The 21,837-nt window shown below is 40.2% G+C and overlaps 1 long non-coding RNA gene across 1 annotated transcript; it reads left to right on the forward strand.

Moving 5' to 3' along the window:
• Positions 1-434: 434 nt before the first annotated feature.
• On the forward strand, positions 435-21,373 carry LOC133626196 (uncharacterized). The gene is made up of 3 exons (XR_009819333.1): positions 435-553; positions 1,384-1,479; positions 21,240-21,373. It is a non-coding gene; the product is annotated as an uncharacterized LOC133626196 (long non-coding RNA).
• Positions 21,374-21,837: the final 464 nt, after the last annotated feature.

A 21,837-nucleotide genomic window follows, 5' to 3' on the forward strand; every position in this document is an offset into this window, starting at 1 on the left:
GGAGCTTGTCATCTTGTATGATATTTTGTGGTATGTTGCAGTTCCAGTGTTAATACAGGCAGGCTCATCTCCATGGTCTGCTCTCTCAGCATGCTCTGAGGACTGATTCCCTTCTAACCACTCAGGTGCCTGCATGGGAAGGGGAATTGTTCCAAGCAGCATTAGCTATATGGTGCCAAGCTTCTGCCTCTCTTTTCAAAAAGACCTTCCTTCTGGAGGTAAGCAGGTCAGTAGGAACTAACGGCACTGTCCACATTTTACTGGAGGATCATAGAGTTAAACTAACATGAAAAAAATCCCAATTTCTTCCATTCCCTGGTACTCCCTGTGTGCTTCCTTCAGAAGGTTAGTTTTCTGGTGTATCTGTGAATGTCTAGATGACATTATCTTAATCACATGGAATTTACTGTCTTTTTAAAATTCTGCAGACAGTTGGCTTTGTCTTGCACTGATTCCTGTCAGCATCCCCCTGCAGAGGACCTGTATGTTTCTAGTGACCCAGAAGGGAAGGAGAAGCAAGCTGGAGTGTCCTGCAGAAGCCTGAGCTGAAAAGGTTTACTTCTTAAACCATAGCATCTTTTCAGATTGTGTGAGGAAGGAGCTGTTCTGTCAACAGCAGTCACTCCAGACTGCAAGGGGTTCCACCTGTGCCTAGCTTTCCTGCATAATGACAAAACCTGGGCTGCAGTTATATACCTCAAAGCCTGTGACAGGATGAGTATCCTGTATTAACTATGAAAATGCCTCCTCAGTTAAAATCTGCAGTACAATCTCAGGCCATGCTAGCTGTAAAAATGCTTCATATTGACACCTCTGCTCCTTCCTTTACTTTAGCGAAACAAAACTGATTAATTGTTGAATTGTTTTGGTTTTTGCCTCTTTTTGTCATCTTGGTTCTTCCAAAGCTACTGGCATTGCTGAGGCATTAACCTCAGTACGAGGGGAGTTTGCATATGCAAATGTTGCTCTCTTAATTAAAATCAGGGGCACTTGATTACACTGCTGAGCCCCAGAGCTGCAGATGTGTAAACAAAGGTTACATGCTCAGAAAGGAAATTTGAGCCCTAAGTCATGGGTTTTTGTAGCAGACTATTGTTAGTTTTTAGTCTGCTGTTAATGTGAAGCCCAATGCCAAATTAAATTCCTTATTCCTAGATTCAGCTACATGCCATTCCAGGAACACACGTTGTGGTTATTTTGTTTAGGTTTGGAACTGTTTTATTTCCATTTTGTATTTGCTCCTCTGACTTGAGACTCCCTTGCTTTCTGGTTGGTAGGAATAAAGCAGTTGAGAGCCAGGTATGGCTTAAAGAATGTGATGGGATGGCTACTAAAAATGATTTAACAGGAAAAATAAGCCATGGGTTTTCATTTATTTTTCAGTTGTCCTCCAGTATGTGACCTTAATCCTTCAAAATTCAGAGGATGCTGCACTTCTGCCTCCAGAAGCCATGAGGACTTTCACTGCTGGACCTCTAAGTATGATTTGGTGAAATGTTGTTTCTTGCCTACTCACATTCCTCAAAATGCTTGTTCCTGTCCTTGCACAGTGCTCTTTAAGCCTGCTCTGCTGTGTCACTGACACAACTGTCCTTCATAAATTCAATCATTCAAATGATCTGGTCAGAAGACACCAAACAAAGCCAGCAGAGCACCCCAGTACTATGTGCTTTCTCTAAAACAGGTAATTTCAGTCATCCAATTCCTAGCACAGTACCATAAACAGTGCTGGCATGATTGAGGGCCCTGCTGCAAGCCAAGGGACAAAAAAAGCTGGGGAAGGATAAGTTGAGAAGTAAGGATTTATTAGACTTGATATACCAGTATCATGAGTGTATTTTGCAAATGAACCCTCTCTGATAAAGGCAGTAGCATTGCATTTCCATTTTCCTCAGTGTTTCTAAGCACAAAACAGTGTAGCAGTGCAGAAGATTTGGTTTCCTTACAAACATGTGGCTTACTGGGCAGTCAAGTTCCTTTTTAATTTGTCAGTTACCTTTCAGTCTTAACAAATAAGACCAGTCCTGGAGATTATAAGATACTTGTACTGGTGTAGCTCCCAGAAACGCCCATCTTCCCAAAGTGTTGCCCTAGGAAGTCACATACATGGTGCAAAGTAGATGTGATGCTCTTTTATGTTATTTTGTTACACTTGCTTTGCAAGGCAAAAGTTATTAGTCAGTAGACAATGATTGTTGTTTTAGGTAAGAAACTGAGATTTTCTGAGGCCCTGTGTGATGTGCCCTGTTCATATTTGTAGAAAAGAATACTGCAGGGACTTATTTTTTCAACATTGATCTTAATTTGAATACTTTGAGGTCTTTTCTGCTCACTGTCTGATTGTCTGTGGGCTTTTGCTGACAAGAAAGATAGGTAACAGGATTCAGTGTCTGCACACATGATCCACCAGAAGTAGCAAAGGCTGATGTGTCACATTTCCAGTTTGCAGATTTCAGTGACTGGTTTCACTTAGGGATACGATTCAAGCCCTCTCTCCACACACAGCCTCTGATTGATGAGTAAGTAACTACGAAATGTGAGAAAGAAGTTGCCACAAATGTCACGGCATAACTGGCAGGGTCTAAGCTGGAGGCAGATCACAGCTACCCAAGTGCCTATCAGAGTATGGCCTTGGGTGAGATTTATCACCGTTAAGATAGAAAACGTTGATCAAACCACTTAGATTGAAGGTGTGTATTCTCCAACCCCACACACTGACCCCAGCATAACCAATGCCATTGCTGTACTCTGACCTGTAGCACAGACAGAGACTTCACGCCACCTGGAAAATGGATGTCTGCATTTTGTCTTCATTTTGCATGGTACTTAATACCCAGCCAAAGTAATGCCCAAACTAGATTATTAATTGAAAAGAATGCATTTCCTTAAGATGAACTAGAACCCAAACACAAAGGGCAAGTTTCTGTTATCAAGATAAAGTGTATTCTTCTGTCAGCTCCTGCATGCTTCACATTAATGTTAACGGCAGTTTCAGCCACACACTTGTACACCTCTCATTAACACTAATGGGCAGGACGTGCACATAGATCTCTGGTTAATACTGGTGGGAATTACATAGACATGCAATGCTCATTAACATTAATGAGGGTTCTCCTGTGGATACCTAATGATCGTTAATGGGAGTTACACACGTGTGTGTTTCCCATTAACATTAGTGGCACGTGCATCTCTCATTAATATTGATGGGAAATACAGGAAGCTGTACATCTCATTAATATTAGTGGGAGAGATGCACACACTGCAAGGAGAATGCTGCTCCTGCCATATCCTCAGTGAGGACAGTTTGAGCTGTTGTTAGTTCTGTTCCAAAGCAACCTGATTTTATGCTGTCTTTTGGTGAAATATCCAAGGTCTCTATGACTTTGGCCATAAGGCACAAGTCAGTTTCTTTCCCCCATGAATGAAGCATTTCTGAAAAAGCCTAGATGTCATTTTCCTTGGTACCAAACAGCATGTCATCTCTGAAGGTTTTTTTAAGCAAACATGTTTCTGAAGTGCTGCTATGCCAAAGAAAAGTCTGTCTATGCTTTTCAAAGCATAGGGGTGGCACACACCAGCTGCTCACAGGCACACAAAACTCGTTATTGTGATCGTAACTCCATTTTACATCACTCACTAATGCAGGATTGTGTTAAACTCTGACGTGTCTCTTGATGAATGGAATGGAGGCTAAAGGCTGTAGCTTCCCTTTGGTGTAAAAAAGGCAGAAATTTACTACTGTACTGAGCCTTTTATCCTTCTGATTACAAAGGGATGAAGCTTCAGCACCCCCTTCAAACATGCGTTCTCACGCCTGTCAAACTGCTTCCGTGGACTTTCCTGCAGGACTATATTTTAGATCTGCTTTTGAACACCTGCCATTGCTGTTGTGTAGTCAGAGTTTCATATGATGGGGCATCAGAGGGCTTTGCTCCTGGAGAGAAATTCCCCCTCTCTCCTCCACGGGACACCACTGCTTGGGTGGAAGAACCTGCAGCTCAGCAGCAGGAGGGCACATGATGTCCATGTGGTATGAACAGGGACAAGCAGATAGAGGTAAGGAAGAACATTGATCTCCCTATCAAGTTGCAAGTGTAGAGACAGGAGAAAGTGACTGATTCTGACCTAGGAATCAAGTGGTTTGTAATCACTTCTCACCTTCTTATCCCACCACAGGATTGATTCTTCTTTTGATATTCTTTGGCATGCCTGCCACCTTGTACCCAGGAATTACAACCTGCAGTGGGATCTCTAGATGCCACTGTAATGGCTTAGCTACAGCTGATGCTAACAATAACAGCCACATTAGATACAGGCTATTTCAAACAGAAAGCAATATATTTAGGTTTAAAAGTGCCCTTTGGTAAGATAGTCTTATTGTTTTTCTCATTACTGTACAGAATTAGAATATCCATTGTCCATGCAAATTAGTTACAAAAACCCAGTTTGCAAATAACAGATGAAAATTGAAGGATTCTGTTTGGCAACCACAACTGCACTCTGTGAGATTCCCAAGGGCTGGGGGAGGTGCAGGCTGCACCGTCCTGTGCCAGGAAGTCCCCTGCAGCACAGGAAAGCTTCAGCGCAGGGAGCAGCAGACTGTGTCACTGTGGCTGCTACTCCATTCCAGGAGAATTCCTTCCAGGCAGAGGGAGGGAGAGTCTAAGAGCTGTTGTAACTCCCACAAGAGCTGTGCAGACAAACTGCCCAGAGTGAGCCCTCCCCACCTGCCCTACCTCTGCCCCTGTGGCTGCATGTCTTGAGCACTCTTCTCTTGCATGCTGATTCCTCTTCATTACAGGGATGTAAGGGATGTTGTGGCTGCTTTCTTTACCAGCAGATGTTTTATTGCTAGGCCTCTTGACCCCAGCAGGGTGTATATGGGTCTTATATGTAATCTATTTCCATTCACATGAAAACTGACAGCAAATTTAGATACAGCAGTCATAAATGCATAAAACTCTTTATAAACACAAACACACACTCGGACCTATGCTTGCATAAGACACATACACACTTACCCACGCTCACATCCACCCAGCCTGGAAAGTCTAATGCAGGAAAGATAATTCTACTGCTAAAGGATGACAGATGTCAGAAGACATCAAGGAAAATCACAACAATAATATTCTGTCTGGCTACGGCCGCATTAAGGATTCTAATGTGTAACTACAGCTTTCACTTATAATTCAGAATTCAGCTGCTAAACAAACTAAATAATTTATCAAGTACAATATGTTCTAACTCTGCAGCTTGCAAACGCTTTAGCCATACCTTTGTTTCAAAGAGTCACCAAGTGGTGGAAATGTCAAGCTCTTCCTTAAAGTGCATCTTCCTCAATTCCCTTGATAGATAGTACTGATTTTTTTTTTCCTAAAGATGTTTTATTGTTTTTCTACTTTTCATCAGGGTGGGGTTGCCATGGCAATAAAGTAGGATGTCTTGCTGGATTTCACCTTTGCTGTCTTGCTTCATATGGTTTTCTCTCCTCAGAGCAAACATGGTGGATGCAATGCACATACAGATGTCTGATTTCAGATTTCTTTCTCAAGTGTGCTTGGCAGCTGCTCTCCTGAGACAGGCAAAGCAGCACTTCACATTCATCCTCCCGCTCTCTAATGGCTACCATCGTGTCTCCTCTGCTTTTTGAGCTCTCTTTTAAGATGGACAAAGCTTCTCATGAAAGACTTGGCTTCCAGTGTAAACAGAAACTTTTCTTTAAGCATTTCAATTAACTAAATGACCAAATCAATTCTTCTTCCCTCAAAGTTAGTTGTGGTTAAATAGTGAAATAGTAGGAGCTGGACACATCCATCCCAGCAATATGCCCAGGGCTGAGTCACAAGAAGGTTATGACGCTGCCTCTGAACTGGGTCTCTTGCTTCCTCTCTGTCAATTTTCACTGTCATCCTGATTTTCCCAGGTAGATTTGCAGGACCTCTCCCAGAAAAAAAAAAAGAGAAAAGGTTCAAAAGCTAAATGGCTCACCAGGATGAAGAGTTTTAACTTTACATACCTCTCCTACATCTTTCAAAAATAGATTACAAATCTGTCCTAATCCGTATCTGAATTTCACAGTGGTAGCATCTCAGGAATTGAGATGAAAAGGATAGTAAATGCAAACTTAAGTCACAGTCCTTCAATCTGAACCTTGAAGATCAGCTCTTCTCTCCTTGTGGAGTACCATCAGTAGGAAAAGCTGATATTTCAGGGTACGCTACTGAATAATGCATCCCATGAAAGCATCACTTACTGTCATCAGAATTTGAAACTCTCTGTTCCAGTAGCTGCATGTCACAAAAGAAATAAAAAAATACACAGCATTTTTAACATGATCTCTTTTTTTCCCCCTTTAGTGTTTGGATTTCTCTTTGCAGTTCAACCAAAGTAAAATGGTGATGTATGGCATGAAATCCTGCGCATTAGCCCTGATGCCTTTATTTGCTACTTTTCTATACTCTGCTTGTTAAAGGCCAAGCTGGGGAAATGTTTCCTGATTTCCAGGTCAAGGTCTTAAGCTCCGTTTTCCTTCTGTCTTACTCATTAGAGCTGCATTAAGCTTCCCTCTGATTTTACTAACTGTAAACAGAACACCAATGTCATTTTAAAACATCACTATAGTATTTGTTCTTCTGACTACGTAAGGATCTGACTGCCAATCTCACTTCTTCTTGAGCAGATGCTACTAGTATGATTATTATTCAAACACTGTAGCACCCAAGACACACGGGCATTATGGAGCTTCTCCTTTTAGTTAATGCCTTAGAAAACTTGCAGTCTGGGTAGAAGACAAAAAGCAAGATCTGGGTCTGAAGACAGAGGGGAAGAAGGGTGCAATGAGGCTGCATGGCTTTGCCTGCTAAGCAGCAATATCAGCACTTTGATATTATCTCTTACTTTTGGGGTGTTATGACAAAAGAAGAGATTGAAAGGGAACCTTCACAGATACTTGTGTAGCTGCCCCTTCAGGAGCTTGTTCATAGGATGTGGCAGAGCAAAGCACACAAAGTTATTTGTCTGCTGTTAGCCTGAGAGGTTGGCTTGTCAGATGAACGGCTGACAGGAATTGATTTCTTAATAAAGAACTCAGAAGACTTAAACAAACTTTTTTGTGATGTGGGAAAATTTAGTGCATGTTATTTTGCTGAACTGGAACTTCTGATTTCAGCCTGGTAGTGATGGCCTGTAAATGCAGATTTGCTGCTGTCATTGTGGCAAGGACTCTGTACTTTACTAGACAAAATTTGTTTACTGTTTCTGCCTCAAACTAGTACTTCCAAGCATGTTATGTCACAGCTACAGTGACAATCGTGGTTGTAGAGCAGTTGTGTCTCTCCATGTCTCTTTATCATTTCTATAATAGAAAAATGGAAGTTCAACCTGCATGAAGAGGTATCAGAACTGAGAACACAGTTCATTGCTTACCATATTTGCACTGAATGAAAGCAGAATTTAGTTTGTACCTTCAGTTGCATTATTTGAAACATCTCATGCTATTTCATTAAAAAAGTTTTATAGGCTCAGGGAGAGATGACTGAGCTGAAGTGCTGCAGCATGTTCTGGTGTGGTATTGCTGGTGTGTCAGCATGAGCTCTATCTATAGTTGATTCAAACAGAAAAACCCACGAGTCAGATGTCAGCTTTGTCACACATACAGCAGTCATGATGGTTGTAATATCACAGAGGTTCAGTCAGGTACTGCTGTATTCTCCCAACTCTGGATAACATCTATTTTTTGTTAAAAAAAAGAAAGATAGCTGCCTCAGATTGCCTTATTCTGAGCAGGAAAAGAAAGAATATCTACAGCTGAGAATGATTCCCAACTGCTGTTGGGAGAAAGAAGTTGTCATAGGCTCCACTGCTGTAGAATAAAGCTAACAAAGTGTAGCAATGCACCTGCGATTCTGCTCTTCCACATCAATGTGTCTTAAGGGTGACCAGATTGATGAAAAAAATGATAGTACTTCAAGCAGTCTTGCAGCCCACATAGTGAAATGTCTTACACTTTTCATATTTAATATTTCAGTAATGCTAACAATGGCAATGAATAGTTTGCAGATATTATAGCTTTCATGTAGTGAAGTTACTTACAGCTGTTATCTTTCTTTAAGCGGTGTATATGTGCATCATGCATTTATTTGGCCTCTATGTAAACAGGAGTATTAACAACTCTTGTCTAGGGTATGGGAATGACCTTTCTTAAGACAATAAATACTTAGTCACCCTTAAATTCACTTTCTACCCCTTCTGCTGAGATGTCCAGTGAGTCTGTTAATTGGTAGTGGTCACTCATGACAAGAGCAGCAGTAACTTGGGAAAAAGGGCAAGAACTGTGACCTCCTTCTTCCAGCAGCTACAAACTGCTGCCTGTTTAAGAGGATGATTCTGGCCCCTTTCTGCTGACCTATGCTGGTTTTAAATTGCTATCCTAAAAGTAAAAGCTTGTGCAAGGGCCATGTCAAACTTTAAATGTGTTTATTTTTAGGACCCTTGAGCAGAGGGCAAGCAGAGATGAGTAAGACTTTGAACCCAGGAGATTGCTGCTCTTCAACAAACAGTGACTATCTGACCTATAATTTCAGATAGATCATGATATCTTATTTCTTGTGGGTAGTGTAGTAACCACAGGTAGTCAAAAGAGGCAGAGGAGCTGTGATATTAACACAATTCATATGCTGATGAGCCAGAGATCTTTTGTTTAAAAACTGAATTACAGTTTATGCAACTGGCTGAGAACATTTCAATGCTGTCCATCAGTTGTGTGGTGCTCATAGTATTAACTGTTGTCTGTATTTCTGTACCTGAGTAATTCCCTTAAAAGGGATACAATAGTTGATAATCTTGAATAGTTTAGAAATTTGCTGGTATGTACTTGCAAATGCCTAAAAGTCTTGCCAAACAGAATCAGCCAGCAAATATCTCTTGTCTGGAAAATGGCTGAAATAAATTGAACAGTATCTGTGTGCATTTACTACTGCAACAGTATCAAACAGACCAGGGCTGACTGTTCTTGTTTAGATGCAATGCAGCTTAGAATAAGAAAGAAGAAAGTTTCCTTTCTGATAACCAGTACTGGGATGCGCAGGTCAGCCAGTGCTTTTGAGGCTCGTATTAGACCCACTCAGTGTGAATACAACACTGATGCCAATCTGCAGATTGAAATCTTGTTAGTTTTACAGTGGACTAAACCCACAGTTCTTGACAACTGCACTGCTCAACCTGAGAAAAAGTAGGACATAGTTCCCATGTTTAGAAACCTAGAAACTCGCTCTCTCTGAAAACAGAAACCAGTTTGTAGCAACAATAGACACCGAGAGATCAGGTGGATGTTGCACTGAGGGAAGTGGGCTGGTGGTTGGTAGGGCTGAGACAAAGCCTGCACTCCCTGAGCTTAAAAGGGCTCTTCCAGCTGAAATGATTCTAAGGTTCAGCTGAGCATCTCTGAGCAAACTCAGACAAACTCTTTAGTGACAAAGATTCAGCATTAGTGCAAATGTCACTAGTTATAAAGTAGTGAGGGGGAAAAAAGACATGCTGTATAGGTGAAATCTCAGCAGACTGATTCATTTCTTTTTTTCCATGAAGCATTAGCAAGGTTTTAAATAGCTGCAACCTGCATATTAAAAATGCCCATGTGTATAATACATGAATAAGGGCACCTTGGCTGAATACATTATGGAACAGAGCTGCCATCTTTACCCCTTCACAATCATACTTTTCCTTGCTTATGTGAATAGACAAGAATAGCGAGGAGCACGTTTCAAAAGTTAAATTAGATAGTGAATCTGTGGATTAAGACCCTGTTTTTTAAAAATAGTCATCACTCCATCAGTTTCTTTCCACTGCTTTCTCAAGTCAGACCATTTCTCTGTAGCTCTCCATTTAGACACAAAGCCTGGTAAATGATCGTGTTTTATCCACACACTGACTGGGGCTTTTTTGTGATTCATTTACCTGCTGCTCCAGCAAAGACGTAATCCCATCTTCATTTATGTACCTGGGAGACAATTCAAATACAGGAAAGGATGTGTGCTGCCAAAAGGAGGCTGCTACATCTGTGCTTGATAGATGTGAAGTGTGGCAAAAATCTCTCTGCAGCTGTTTGTATTTAGGATGAGAGGATATAATGATGCACTTGTAGGGCAGGAGTGACTCACTGAACATTTTAACAAGATATGTAGATGTTATGTTGTGCTGCTCAATAATATATATAGATATATAATTATTTTGATAAGCCATATATTCCTGGCCTCAGAGCCCATTTCAAGAAAGAGAGGCCCAGAAGTTTTGGATCAAAGTAGTTTGACTTTTTTCTTCCGAAGAGCTGATTCCCTGTGTAGCCTCTCTGTTGCAGCTCTCTGTGGAAAGACTGCTAATTCAGCTTTGTAAGGATGCACTCTCTCTAATGATGGAATTAAAAACCACAGTGGCAGGTTTGCTGGTAGAGGTGCCTCTTGTCTATGACATTGGTTTTTAGCTCTCAATTGAGTGGAACAATGTATAGCTCCAAGTGACAAAGCTTATGAATTGCTGTTATCAGTGAGAGCTTGCTGGGGAAATGGAGTGCATGTCTGCACTTCTATTTTATATTCCATGGAAATTAAAACCATTTTAGTGCAGGCCTTTACAGATATCTGAACTGCATTTTTTTTCCCATCTGACTCACATCTCTGTGAGTTATTTATAGCACTTTTGTACGCAGAGAGATTTTTTTTTTAGGCTATTTATGATTCTTGAGTGTACTTGGGTCCTCCTTTTTAACAGGAGTGGGGCATACAAGGGAAAAAGTTTCTTCTGGACAATGCTTTATGGGGGTAGAAATTACTATGGTGTCTAGAAAATGGAAATCGCTCCCCACAAAGTAAGGACAGGCTCTTACCTGTATTTATTGTATTTCTTCATAAGAAAGGAAGTTCAATTTGCCCCTTCTTGTGTGACTGTGACAAATCACACAATCTTGGCAACCCCAAGACTTGCAATGGCCTCAGAGCCAACTCAAAGTCGCAGGCTTCAGGCAGCAGTGGGATGAGCTGCCTCAGCCCTTCCTAGGCTGTGCTGGAGCAGGAGCTGGCAGGGGGCAGAGCAACAGAGATCATCAGCAACCCCGGCAGAGAGGATTTCGGCAATCTGCGTTGTACCTGGGAACAAACATTGGTGCTGCAGGTGTAAAACCAAAATATGCAACATCACAGAAATGGCAGAGCTGCTGTTTGCTTAAAGAAAAAAGAAAATCAGCAAAGGCACTGGCAAGTAAAGGACTCAGGGTTTATAGTTACCTCCAGTGGAGGTTTCACTGTCCTTGTGTTGTGCACCATCCTATTACACTAAGGGTATGAAATTAGATTTCCTTTCTTCTCCAGGACTATTTACAAGCTGCTCCCACGTGGACACACACTTCTAACTTGGAAAGGGCTGCCAAGTTGTGAAGATAAGAAAACAAACTGTTCAATTCCTGTTTAAAACCATCAGATAACAGTTATCAAAACCATTTTTTTTACTGACTGTCTTTTCAAGCCTGTGCTGAGATGAGGAGGGAGTGCAGTGTGAAAAAAACCCAAGGCCTTCATGACACCAGCCCTTCAGTAGGAAGGCTGGAAGGGTCTTTTCAGGACTTTATTTTGAAACACTTTATAAATAGAGATTAGAACAGACAAAAGAAAGGGGTGAGGCACCCTAAAACGAAAACATGAAACAATATTTAAATGACATGCGACTTTATTCTTGCCTAAAGGCATGTTGAGTTCATAGAGTCTCCCAAGGTATTTCACAGGCTGGTGGTGCACAACCTGCTTCCCTGACAGGTCATTACTGCATCTCATGCTGGGATCTGGTACACAGCAAGCTGCTGGGGCTTTACCTGCCTCAGTCTCTCTCCTGTAAATATAAGTCAAGGACTCCATCTGTGGAATCCCAAAGGTCCAGGCAGACTCACAAGACAACAGACAATTAATTTCCACTGCAGGACAGAGCTGTTGGAAAAAAGTTGTCTTGGATTCAGAGGGCTTATGGAGAAGTTCCTTGCAAGACCTACGTGTATAAGTTGGACAGATACGTGGGGCTGGCTTAGTGAGGTACTCTTTTCTGATTTCATGCAAAGTATCAGACTCTCAGTGACTAAAAGAAATACATTAGAAAGGGGGAGAGAGCTGAGCAGCAAATATAGGAGGGCTGAAGAGAAAACACGTAATAGGGATGCATTAGGATGAATGAAACTAAGGAAAAAAACACTTAATTAGTGGGATATGGTGAGAACACCCCTCACAGCTAGCAGAATGGCTCTTCTGTGGTGTGTGCTGTTTCTCAGGTAAGAAATGCAGTGGTTGATATGAGAGCTTTGCAAGGCTATTTGGAAATTTAGGCGTGGCTTCTCTGGACTCCCAGGAGGTGTCAGTAGCACTGCTGACACTGTGGAAGGTTCTGGGAAGAACTGTCCTCCTGTGAACCATCTTCCTCTGGCAAGAAACTGTCAGCTGACCCTGGCCCACATTCTGCCCACTCAAGTAGCAAAACAGTCATAGAGCAAAAATCCACAAGTACCTGGAGACTGAGGTGAGTTTGATGATTTAATCCCTTTATCAACTTTTGGAAGTTTGTTTGTGCCAACTGTTAGTGATTAAAATCTTTTTCATAGTAGCTGATGCATATTGAGAGCAGACTTGGACAGCAACCCAGTCAGATTTCCTGTTTGGAAACTGACACAGCTGGGAAAGTTTCAGATAGACAGGGATAGTGTGAAATATCATTTTGCTTCTGTACAATAAAATATTCAGCCTTCTGGAGGCAGGCAAATTGTTAAGGCTTGCAGGCATGATGGTTATTTAGATCTATTTGCATTTAGATTCAGAAACTGGAAAAATTAGTCTTCTGGCAGTATTGATACCCTCCTAAAACTAAAATGTCAGTTGGTAATAATAACAGACATATTCTCAAGGTGTGACCATGCAATGAGGAAAAAAAAACCCAAAACACTCAATTTTTATGCTAGATTAACAGAATTTTCCTTTTGACCAGTTAAAGTAATTCTTCAAATTCCCTGTGGTCTTCCTGAAGCTTTTCTGATTAATTGGACATTGAAATAACTTTTTGCATTTCAGTCAAAAAAACCCCACATCTACTTAAACATTAGAGAGGGAAGTGTAACCTGGGATCTCATTGTTCTGATTTTAAATATAAAGGAACATTTCTTATTATAGTGGAATAGAAAGTGTGTGAATCAATAAGTAGTGCTTCAGCATTAGCTGGCAGAATTGAGGGAGTGCAGCTGGGGATAAAAAATAGCTGAAGGCTGCCTTGTAGTTGTTACTAATGTACCTTGTGAAATCTTCACCTCTGTGCTTTTTCCTCCTTTCTTTCTTCTTTCTCAGAAACAGCCTCAGTAGGTTTATTGATTTGGTTTTACCTCACATTTTCAAATTGTAAAAGTAGTTGTGACTTCTGGTTTGAGCAGATGTCGTCACCTTGATGGTACTCACAGGCTCCCGTCACAGCTACTTGCTGTGTTTGGAAGAGTCCTCAGGTTATGGGGGCCCTGTTGGATGGGAATATCAGAAACCAAGATGATCTTGCTGAGCTTATTTGCAATACAGAATTCTACATCAGTGACTTTTTGAGAGCTTTATTCATAGTTTCGTCTTTGAATACTAGTGGTTCTAAACCAGTGGCGTGATAATATGACAAAGAGAAGACAGAGGGTGTGGAGGAAAATTATTTATCAATATGGATTAAGGAACAAGTGAAAGGGTCAATACACATTACATGAGGACATGACTAATCAATTCATGCTCCTTCTCTGTTTGATCTGCATTGCTGAGTTAAATCCTGCTCATTTGTGGATACAGAGGGCTCCTTTGCCACGCAGACAAGGCAGGAAAGGGTGGATGGCCTCGTGGGGATGGCCACTGGACTGCTAAAGGCTGACTTCCTTCTCTTGCTCACATGGTAGTAATGATCAGTAACTTAATGGAAGTAAATAGATGAAGAACTAATAATTCCAGAATAGGGATAAATTTAAGTGACCAGCAGGTAAATGTGTGTGTCATGGCAGGGAAGGAGGCTTCTCTGCCTCAACTTCCCTGTCCGTTAAGGGACTTGATTCAAGGTGTTTCTTGCCACCTAAAAATTTTTAAAACCACTCTATGGATCACACAAGTTTTATTTCAGGAGACTATTTCTAATTAGAAATGGTTCCTAGTTAGGGCACTTTCCTTCACACCCATTTACTTTTGTAATATCCCATTATTTCTGATTTCTGTATTTCATCATTCTCTCAGCCCACTCTCTTCAGCTTCTCAGCCACCGTGGTGACAGTTACCAAACCATCCGTGGTCAATGTACAGTTACATTGCATAATTCTCATAGATAATCCTCATCAGTCAAATTGTTCTGGTGTTTAAACATTAGCTTTGCTTTTGTGGTTTTTTTCTAAGCTCGGTCTCCCACCATCTATCCTTGCCCTCCATTTGTATCTTGTCAGCCAATTTTAAATCCATGAGACAGTGCTCGTTTCCAACCTAACTGAGATTGATTGGAAAAATAATCCAAATAGCCGTGTGTTACAGAATTGTGACCCCCACTGCAGTCACCCCATGTGCCGGTGTGTACGTCTGGGATCATCATTTTACTCGCTGCTGTTTATTGCCCATGCTTCTGCTGTCAGCTGCTTACTTTCCTTTAATAATAATAAAAAAGTCCCTCATTTCCATTATTTTCCATGGGATTGTAATGTGATTTACCAGATGATAATTTCCACAATTACTCTTTATTCATCTTCTAAAGTTCAGTGCCATCCAGCCATCTGGTGTCTCATTAGTTCTGCAAAAGGCCTAGTCTACAAAGAAAAAAAATTACTCACATGGCTAATTTTGAGTGTGTGAATCCTAATGATGCAAAGGAGACTGCTCATCTTTTTTTGAACCAGGCACATAGACAACTCTTGCAGGACCAACCCATAAAATACTTTCAAAAGATTTCTATGGTTGATGGTATAAAGTCATGAGCACAAACACCGCAGCACACTTCATACACAAGCTGGTGTTAAGGATTTCCATGTGTTTCTTTACTAGCTTTTTATCAATCACCCAGGCATCAAGTTTTTGACAATATGAAGAGCAGCATAAATCAGTTTTAAGCTGAAGCATGTTGATGGATGTATGCTTTCAGGAGATCCAGAATGAGATGCAAAGTCTTCATTTCTTGATTAACCATTTTGCTTTCTCTCTCCCTCATGATGCTAGAGACCCACATACCAGCACAGTCAGGTTAGAATCAGTGTGATCCATTCTTTGACAATCTACTTTAAATAGCAGATTTTTTTCTCTTAAATGCTTTGTCCTCACTGATACATGTATAAAACCCCATCTTATTTATCTTATATTCTATAACCATAATTCAGTTTCTCTGTCTAGAAAGGTGTTACTGCAAAGGAGCATCCCTTTTCCATACCCCTTTTTCTGACTATACCTGAGAAACACTTTTCAATTCGATAACACATTGCTCAGTAAAAACATCTACCCTATGCCTATTTTAGAGTGCCATTACTAAGGTGTGAAGCCTTTTGTGAAAGGCAGCTTGTTATTGTTATATGTCGTATATATCCTTCAAACACCTACTCTTTGAACTTGTGACTCATCAGTCTGGCATCTCAAATTCCCTTCTGCTAATTACAAAATACTGATCTTGCTCATTACCACCATAACAATAACAGCTAGTTAGGAAGAGAACCGCTGCTTCTCCTGGCAAACTGCAGTGTCTCATGTTTCATTGCTTTCTCACACTTAGCTAATGAAACCAGCTTGCACATAGCCCCTTTTCCACATGCCTCTGCAAAATCCTGAATGTTCTTTTGTAGGCTCCCGAATTAAAGACTGGCTGATGCGAAATATGCAGGATGAATGTTGCTTGCTCTTGTTAACTTCTGGAGCCTACCCCAGCTCTGAAATGCATTTAACTGTGCATTTTGTGAAGGGATTTATCTTTCTGAGTATGGATTAGTGAAACAAAGAGCAATGGGGGATGTGTTCTCAGGACCTGTGGTAAGTCTGCAAGTGAACTTCCTGAAACCTAGTAAATATCTTAATTGTGACACTGTCCTTCCTGGAAATGTAGAGCCTCTAAGCTACTTGCTAAGTGCTAGAAAATATTAATCAGAAAAGGTAGAGGCAAATTCCCCTGCCTACCTCTGCCTGATTTGAGACAGCAGGGAGTAGTTCTGGGCTACTTTAGCTGCTTTGATATTATTAATTTGTTACATGCGTTTTGATACAAGAACTGGTACTTCACCAACTGGGGAGAGAGGAACATCCCAAAGATAATTTGCTCAGGAGAAGTAGAGAGTGACCAAACTCTAGAGTTGGACTGTGTACAAACATAAAAAATCAGCAAATACTGCTTTGCCTAAAACATAACCAAATCACAACATATCCCCAGTGGGCTCTCTCAGATGAAGAGATTTGATTTCCAACATTATTTTCATTTAATCACAGTCCAGATGAGAAATTATTAACAAATTGAAAGTGTTTGTTTTAAATAACAATAGTAAATCCACTCTACAGACTTGGAAGTTTACATAGTTGACTGGCTGTGGAATAAACTCTTGAATGAACAACTTCCACAGGTCAGGAAAGAATTTGCATGTAAGCATCCTGATAAAAGAAAGCCACTTTTAGACGGCCTCTAGATTAAAAGCCCTGTGAATTCATTTTGGTTTTAGCATAACAACCCTGATAGACCAGCATGCTCCCTTGGATAAGAAAACAGAGCATCTCTAGAAAGAAGAGATTTTAGTGGAGCCAAGTCAGTTCAGGATCATTTAGTTCAAAATCTCCATGCAATTTCCTTTTATTTAAACCATTATTAAGAAATATCCTTCAGCTTATCACACGTGAAGCATAAGCTTCCGTTGGTATTAACTTTGACACTTGAGGGATTATATTAATTTTGGCGATAGTACCTGTTAGTGAGCATTTGATTGTCCTCATTGCAGAAGGATTTACTCTTGTTATTGATTTGTTGGCAAATATATTGGGTGGAAATCCCCTGGTATTGCTTGTAGCTGCGGATTCCAAACTTTATTGGATTTGTGTGCAATGTTCCTCTGTGTTTTAACTTGTGATCACTTTATAAAAAGAAGAACCCAAGAGAAAGGTGAAAAAACAAATGCTTGGTTTTATTTTGCTCAAAAGGAAAACTGCCTTGTTTTGCAATTGTTTTCCTGGTTGCTGATTGCATTAGTCTGGCTTTTGTCATGGCTATTCTTGAGACAGGCGAGGAGCTGAGAATCCCTTGCTACAGGAGCCAGCAAGAAATGAGCCATTACCTCTAATGGGCGAAAGGTCCATCATGGCAAATTTTGTATCAAGCAGAGGATAGAAATCAAATCCATGCACCCTTTGCTTGCTACAAATAAGTGTGTGGGCTGATGTGACTTCTTTTAGAGCACTGTTTTCCTCCTAAATAATTTTCCTGCATCCTTTAGGTAGGAGCTGATTACAACCAAGAATAAGCCAGATTGATCTCTTGCCACCCCAAGCCAGGCCCATGGGCACCCAGACAGCTCCTCCCCACTCACACACAGTATGGCAGGGGGCTGCCACTGCCTTGGGAGCAGGTACTGGCAGCCCTGGGAGTGTGCGCTGACAACAGTGAGTGGCTGGCATCCCCGTTCCCACACTGTGCCTTGCTCTGTGCTCCAGCAATCAATATATTCTTGGTCCTTGTTATGGAGTCCCCAGGAGAGGTAAGCTGATTTATCTTTATCTATTTTTTGCCAAGGCCAAATCCCTCTGCCCTTACACACCGAGATCTCTGGTTGAAATATCACAGAAATGTCACAAATCATAAATGCAGAATTGGGCCTCTAGGACACAAAATATCTCCTCTTTAGCTTTTCTTTAAGATTGATTCATAAAACTTGATCAGAATTAACAACAACGAGAAGAAAGGGAGTTTAATTAAACCCATATTGGGAAATGTCTAAAGAAATAAAGTGTTTCATTATGTTCTCTTATTATATCCTACAATATTCATGCAATTAAGGTTAGCACTCAAGTTATTTTTAAGATGTGGCATGAATAAGATAGCCTAAGTTATCATATGATTGCTCCAGCTGAGACATAATAGTTGAAAGTCATTTTTTTCAATAAAAATAACAGTGAACAGTGCTATTAATTCATGGTAATGATGCTACTGAGAGAAGTATATGACTTCCACTGCTGAATAATCAACAAAAGTAAATTAGCTTTAAGCAACAAAATGTGTGTGGATGTCTATGTCTGTGAGTGTAAATGACCTTGAGAATAAAGTATTGAGAAAAGCAAGTTAAATACAGTTTTAAGCATTGTAGGAAGAGTTGTTTAAGTTATGTATTTTGAAATGTAGTCTATGTGAATTCAAGACTCTGCAAGGCAAAATGAATTCTCATTCTCTTCTTACCTCTTTGCACTAAAATGCACAGATGTATATTTCTACCTCAAGCCTTTCTAAATTACAGCTCTATCACATGAAGACCTGTGGTTCCTAACACACTTAATTTTTGCTTCTAACTCAACAAAATCAGAATCAAAACATTAATTGTAATAAATCTGAAATTTCTTATCCTCCCCATTCAGCCCTCACTGCCTCTTTCAAGTGAGCTGTATTTAAAAAGAATTTATCTGCATTGTAGACATTTTTTATCAGCTTTTTCAAGCTGATTTCAAACATTCAACTTCTCCACATAGAAAGTTCTTCTTTAGCTGTATTTCTCTGTTAACTGGATTTCTTTTTTCTCTTGCTTTTCTGTGCCTCCTGCCTCCTGGAGGTACATGTTTTCCTGGACCTACCTGCTTTTCATTTCCAGTACATTCTTGCTATTTGGTTAAGTGTGTGCAATGCACATTTACCTGATTAAAGTCTTTAGTTGAAACCCTTCTTGTCATCTCTGAAAAAAAAAAAAACCCACGTTTTGCCTATTTTGCATCCATTTCTTACTTTTTTTTCCATATGCACTTGCTCTACTCACCCCCACTTCCTCAATGCTGCTTTGCATGTTTTCACATTGCTTTCCTTACAGCCCTTTATGTTGCTTCCACTTGAAGTCCCTCTCACCAGATCAGTAGATTGACAACTGTGCAGCATCTATACATATATATTTTTTTTCTCTATTAAACAGTCTTATATGTGAAATGTGTTGTTATGTGGAGAGAAGCTGCTGTGTTGTGAAGCTGATTGACACAAACTTTTACAGAAAAGAAATTCTAAAATACCTCATTTTGGAGATTTTGTGAGTTTCAGTGTGGAGTGCTTCAGCCTTCATAGCTGGAAAATTGGAACTACCTAATGAAGTGTTGATTATTTAATCTAAGAATATCCTCCAATAATGCCTCTTTCGTGTTTGTTTCTTTGTTTGAATATGGTAATTTCCCTAGGAAAATGTAGATAGAGATGCATAAAGTGTAATCACAGAGTTACTGAAATCTTGAGTTTTGTTTTAACTGGAAAGGAACTAGTACTTCTCCAACAGCTTATGTGCTGCAAATGTTCTGTCTGTGAATAGATATAAACAGAGTAGCTTTGTACCTAACATCAGAGGGGCCGTTGTGAAATGATTGTGTTGAGTTGGTGTACAACTGTTACTGACAATGGTTTTTGAAGCAAAATTTAGGGCACATGCATTTTGCACTTTCTAACTATAGCTGGGTGAAGAAGTGGTGCTTGGTAAGAGTCAAACTTCTTTTGGTGATTAATCGTGTGTTCTGCATTCAAGTGCCTGTGACTCGAGCTGTTGAAACTGTCTTCCCAGAGCAGAATAATGCTCCAGACTTTGACACAAACCTTGGACAATACTTCCAGGCTTTACAAATGGCCAAGTTTGAGGCAACACTAAATACCTTGTAATGGTCCTCACCTCAGAACTCCATTCCACTTATACTTTGTTGTGTATTTAGTCACTGTCTCTCAAATGTAGTAGGAAGCTTTTCATAAACTGATTTAGTGATTGTGGAACAACCCTTGGAATAGCATCGCACAGTGTAGCAAAGCTAACAGTTCAGAATTGAAAAGGAATTGAGATTGTGCTTGATTCACATCTTTTCAGTCCCCGTCAGTGTCTCAAAACCTTTTTTAATTTGACCTGTTAAGGCTTTGATTAGAGAAGTTCATATCCTAGGCTGAAAGACTGATTGTGGCTCCTGTGACTGTGGAAGGCAGGGCAATGATTACCATTGCAGATTTCTCCATTTCTCTAAAGTTTCTGACTCAGTCATTAAGATTGAGCTTAAAAGTGTCCATGCTCCTGAGAACCTTTCTGCTAAATGTAAGTTTCCATTCCTCTGATTTAGAAATTCGGCTGAATACTTATAAACACAAAGGTAGCCCTTAGGGAGCTCTGTCTGAAGTGTTCTCTGGATTATGCATTTTGCAAATGTGCACTAAACTTTTGAAGCTGGCATATCTTTGTAGGGCTCTTCAGCAGAAGTGCTGGATGTTCAAAGGGCTGGCAAATCTACTCACCTAACTCACATGTCTTCTGGTCTCCTGGTCAGTAATTCAGTAACATGTTGACAAATTCAATTTATAGTGCCATATTTTCTTTTATAAAAGACTCCTTCATCTTGGCAAAGATGTGGAAATTTGCTATTGACTTTTTAATAGATGTGATAAAAATTAGACAACTTCTGCCTTCATCAAGCATGCTGATGTAGAACCTTTGTTGAATCCCTTTTTGCCTGTCTTTAAGTCTCCTCTGTAAAGATTATGCACATAAAGAAACTCATACAATTACAAGCACACACACACATCCACTTTTCAGCCAATGTGTTGGGACCTCCAGAGGATGAAAGATACTCAAAAACAAAGACAATTCAACCCTTATTCTGGAAGGAGACCTTATTCTGGTCTCCTTCTACTCTGCCTTGTGTTTTTCTTCAAGGTCAAGTGTCTCCTGCTACTTCTCAAAACAAACACAAAAAATAAACCCTGTGCTTCAGTCCTCGTTGGCAGCACTAATGCTTTTTAATAGCAAATAAAAACAGAAACAAAAACATTTCTTGCCATAGTAGGGATCCTTTAACCTGAAAATCTTGTGAAGGAATGGCCTGGATTATATTTAAGATAGTATAAAGAAATACAAAGGCTCAAAATCTTTGTGCTTAGAGGCATAAATCATCTATGTTTTACTTTACTGCTTAAGTAAGAAGTGTCCTCACATCTAAAGAAGTTATCCTGTAATTTTCCCCCACGACCTTTTCTTGTACTTTCTGTAGGAGCTGGTCACTTTCAAAGACAGAATATTGGACAAGACATGTGGTGCTTCTGGTCTGGCACAGCAGATCCAATGCTCCAATTCAAGGCATCTCACGGTACAGCTGTTGTCCTTCCGTCCTGTATCCTGTTCCCCCTGTCACCCTCTGGTAAGGTATGGCAGTGACAAGTTACCTAGATGTATATAATGTGAAATGAAATATATTGCTTTTTTATTGCTTCTCTTTATTAATTTTTTATTTTAATGGCATGTCATCCTAAAATATATACTTGGAAATACTTTTGAAATAGCAAGTGTATTAGTCTACAGGGCACTTCATTATTTATTTATGCTTTCTTCCTACACTGTCATGCTACCAAAAATGCAGCAAACAGATTCTGATTTTTAGGAGAACTAAGTAATATCTCAGTGTAGAGTGACTAAAATCATCAATAACATCAGATATGATTCTCTTTTTTGAGATGTGTCCACCATTTTGGAAGACACATCTATGTACAGCCTGGTCCCCAGCGTGTTTCCCTTTTTGCACAGGAAAATTCTACAAGTTCTGCTAAATCCTTTCCTGTTCTGACCTTCCAATTCTCCACTGCTTCAGTAGA

Source organism: Colius striatus, chromosome 10 (genome assembly GCF_028858725.1).
Source record: "Colius striatus isolate bColStr4 chromosome 10, bColStr4.1.hap1, whole genome shotgun sequence".
Lineage (NCBI taxonomy): Eukaryota > Metazoa > Chordata > Aves > Coliiformes > Coliidae > Colius > Colius striatus.